Consider the following 4,655-nt stretch of genomic DNA (forward strand, 5'->3'; position numbering starts at 1 on the left):
ATGGAATATTACACAGCCATAAGGAAGAACAAAATCATGAACTTCACAGCAACCTGGATGGGCTTAGAGTCTATAATACTGAGTGATCTTTCACAGAAACAAAGAACTGAATATACATGTTGCCACTCATAAGTGGACCTTGAACAACTATCATAATACTATAAGAAAAGGATCGACAGTAGCAGGAAACTGAGGGGAAGTGGGCTGGTGGGGAGGTGGGATTGGCAGTAGTGGGAATCTGCCTGGGGAAGGGGTGGCACACCTCATCAACAAGAGTACCTGCACAATGAATATTTTATACCTAACCCTGAATTGTACCCCACAATTTTAAAATAAAAAATTTAGAGGTGTAAACAATAAAAATATTAAATGCCGGAAATCCAGTGTTTGTTCAAGTGTGTGTCATATTAGTTAGCTAATTTCCATAATCATCTCATTCTCTTCAACAAAATGTGAAAGCATTAAAAAAAATATACTGCAAAGCTAAAGTAGTCAAAATAGAATGGCTCCAGCATAGAAATAGACATATATTCCAGTGGATAAAAACAAAGAGCCTAGAAATAAATTCATGCACTTATGGTCAACTAGTCTTTGACAAAGGTGACAAGAACAAACAAAATGGGGGAAAGTATGGTCTCTTCAATAAATCTTGCTGGGAAAACTGAATATCCACATGTAGAAGAAGGATATTGAAGACTTATCTTACAACTTATACAAAAATTAACTCAAAATGGATTAAAAACTTAAATCTCAAACTGTAAAATTGTTAGAAAATGGGGAAAAAAACTTCTTGACTTTGGTCAGGGCAATGATTTTTTTGGAATATGATTCAAATGCATAGGTAGCAAACGCATATGTAGACAAGTGGGATTGTTCCAAACTCAAAAACTTCTACATAGCAAAGGAAACAATAAACAGAGTGAAGAGACGACCTACAGAATGGGAGAAAACAGCTGATCATAAATTTGTTTTTGAGCTCTCTATTCTTTTCCATGTGTTTGACAAAGGTTTAATATACAAAATATAGAAGGAACGTAAGCAACTCAATAGCAAGAAAAATAAATAACTCAATTAAGAAATGGGCAGAGTGCCTGAATAAACATTTCTCAAAAGAAGACATACAAATTGACAACAGATATCTGAAAACATGCTCAGGATCATTTATCATCAGAGATATTAAAACCAAAAACACTTTCCATTTTAATAATGGCTCTTTCAGACTTTTCTTAGGGTTAATTTTCAATTACCATTTTAAGAAAACTTTCAAACAGAAATAAACCTAAGCACCTGTGTTATAAAGTACCTGGTGATGTAAAACTATAAAAATATTTTCTTTCATTAGGGCAGGTATCCTTTCTTTTTGTTGATACAAACAATGTAGATAACATGTCTAAAAAGAGTTTATACTCAGTGATCTATCACAGAAACAAAGAACAGAGTACCATGTGCTCTCACTCATAAGTGAACCTTGAACAGTTATCATAATACTGTAAGAAAGGAACTGGTAGTAGTGGGAAACTGCCTGGGGATGGGGGTGGGGTGGAGTTGGCAGTTGAGGGAAACTGCTAGGGGAGGGAAGGGCACAACTCATCAACAAGGGTACCTGCATAATCAACGTTTGTATACCTAATCCTGAATCGTACCCTACAACTTTAAAAAAAAGAAGAGTGCAGTAATTTGCTTAGTATACATATTGATTTTTTTCCCCTATAGTTCACTGTATGTATAAGAAAGGATGTTTGGGAAGTCTAATATTATATCTAAAACTAGACTATTAGAGTTGCAAAGAACTTATCACAATCAATCAGGCTCTTTCCACAGTTCAGGATCTAGTGTCCATAAATCTCTTTCATAAATCCATAGATCTAGTATTTGGTTTTCTAATAGTGTAAATAAGACATAATTTAACAAACAAATATAAACAAAAGATAATTCCATTATTTATTGTCATCTCCAAAAAAATTAAAAGATTTCAGAAATAAAGTACAATAGACATGCGGTATTCTAAGATGGTCTCCAAGATTCCCACCTTTGGTTTACATATTTTATGTGATCCTCTCCCTTGAGTGTGGAGGGAAACTATGATGGAATATTGTTCCCATGATTAAGTCACTAATCAATCAACTTTGAGATAATCAAAAAGGGAGATTATCCTGGATGAATCTGATCTAATCAGGTGAGCCTTAGAAGAAGAAGTGGTAGCCTGGAAGAATTTACTTACAACGTAAACAGACTATGAAACATGAGGGAAGGAATTGAGTGTGCTTCCCAGTCTCCAACAGTCAAGATAACGGGTACTTTTTCAGTCCTACAACTACAAGTTCGACACCTTGAGTGAACTTGGAAAAGACCCCCAAGACCTAAATGAGAGTTGTAGCACAGCTAATACTTGGTTGCAGCTTTGTGAGAGAATAAACAGAAGATCTAGCTGAGGTGAGCCTGGACTCTGACCCAAGGAAACTGAGAAAATAAATTTGGAATAGAAAAACAGACAACATTGTTTTTGCCACTTTCAGCAGGAAAGAAGTTTTCTTGTCTAGCAGAAATGAGAGGGCCTTGCAGGCAATTTCAGAAATCTCTCCTTTATTTTTATTTTTTGAGTTGTAATCTCACTCTGTCGCCCAGACTGGAGTGCAGCGGCACACTCACGGCCACCCCAGTGTCGACCTGTTGGGTTCCGGCGATCCTTCTGCCTCAATCTTCCAAGTAGCCAGAACTATAGGCACATGCGGAATCTCTTCTTACACCTGAAAATTAGTGGAGTAGTCTGTGAACATGCTTTTGTGATAGTTTTTGGACCTATAGTTACACAGACTGCACACACATGATGAGGTGTAACAATTTGCTTTTCACTCAAATGAAAAAAAGCCTACTTAGTCCACCTAGGTTTTTTTCCCCCAGACATGCAAGAATGGCTTATCTGAGTTTTGATTCTCTGGTAGAAACTGGATTATCTTCCAATATCTATTCTTTTTTCCCACAGTAGTAGATGTTTCATTATTGGACACATGGGCAAGAAATTAATAGATTACGTTTCCTCGTCTCTCTTACAGCTATGATCTGGTGAATAAGATATAGGAGAAAGTGATATTTGCAGCTTCTGGGGTATGCCTGTAAAAGGAAGGGGCTTTTCCCTCCACCTTTTCCATTTTTTGTTGCCAGGAATGTAGCCATGATGGCCAGGGACAGTTCAGCCATGTTGGATGAATACATGGAAGCCACTTAGAGAAATGGCAGACCCACAAGATAGAAGAAACCTGGATTCCAGGGAAGTTAAGGGTAACTTCTTGTGACAGCAGCTACTAACTGTCCCCAGTATTCTCCATTTCTTTGTCTGTTAGCATTGAACCTCTGGCCCCAAACAACCAGCTGAATAATTCATTTCCTAGTCTTCCTTGCAGCTAAGTATGGTCATGCGACTAAGTCCTCACCAATAGAATTTAAGCAAAATTGATGAGCTGAGGTTTTACTTTATTCTATGTAAAGCATGTTTGTAACCCTTTTGGTCTTTCGGATTAGAAGTTAGGTCGGTTCAATCCTGGAGATAACCGTGGTAGATTATTGTTTGGAAGTTTTACACCAATTGGACAAATCATCTAGCATCTCTCACTAATATGTAGTATAATAACAGTGAGCAGGCCATTTGATTTATCTACTTTTCCTTAAGGTTTTCTTAGCTCCCTGGCAGATCTTTATCAAAATACATGCCACACTGTCCTGGCATTGTTGCTAGTTGTCTGTTTTATCCACTGGATTGTGATTCCTGGAAGATGAGGATTTGACTTAATATTTCTCTGAATCCTCAGTTCCCGAAATAGGGCCTGAAACCCAAAAGGCACCCAGTTGATACTTGTTGAACAAACAAGTGAAGGTAATGTCTGATGATTTCAGGAAGTTGGAAGACAATAATGGGACGGTAGAATGAACACAGAACTGAGCATTGGGAAAACTTGAAGAGATTGTTTCCAAAGCTCTCATTTGTTATATAGTTAATTAGTGACAGATCCAGATCATGGATATGTTGGCTGGCTCCTTGTTAATGCTTTTACATATCAATGTAGCTGGATCAGAAAAATATTTTGGGAGAACATCTCAAGAAAGTGTAACAGACAGGAGCAGTAGACAAAAAAGAATATGAATGTGTACGTGTATATATGAGCATGAGTGTGTGTGTTTATAAAGTGGTTTTCATAGGATACATTAATGACCCTAATTCTTCATTCCTCTATTTGTCCATCCCAATTGCTATATGACTTTGTAGTTTATCTCGCTAAAGAGGCAACGTGTATTTCCCTGCCCTTTTTTTTTAGTTCAGTCTCATGATTTGCTTTTGCCAAGTAAGTGTTGATAGGAATGACATGATGGGGCTTGATCTATTTTGTCTCTGACATCATCACAATACATGTATGTCTACCTGCTATTATCAGGAGTAGGATGATAGGCAGGTGGAGCAGAGAATAGTTGATGTAGTTGAGCCCAAACTAGGATCTGCTACCTCACTGACGATCTTCAGATGTGTGAGTGAGCCTAGGTGGGCTCAGTTGAGTCTGGTCTAAATCAATCTTCCCTCTTTCCATGAAACAAATTAAGAAATCCTTATAGAAACAAAGAACTGAGCACCACATGTTCTCACTCTTTTTTTTTTTTTTTTTTTT

This window comes from Carlito syrichta, unplaced genomic scaffold, assembly GCF_000164805.1.
Source record: "Carlito syrichta isolate Samal-C Ts95f unplaced genomic scaffold, Tarsius_syrichta-2.0.1 Scaffold303517, whole genome shotgun sequence".
Classification (NCBI taxonomy): domain Eukaryota; kingdom Metazoa; phylum Chordata; class Mammalia; order Primates; family Tarsiidae; genus Carlito; species Carlito syrichta.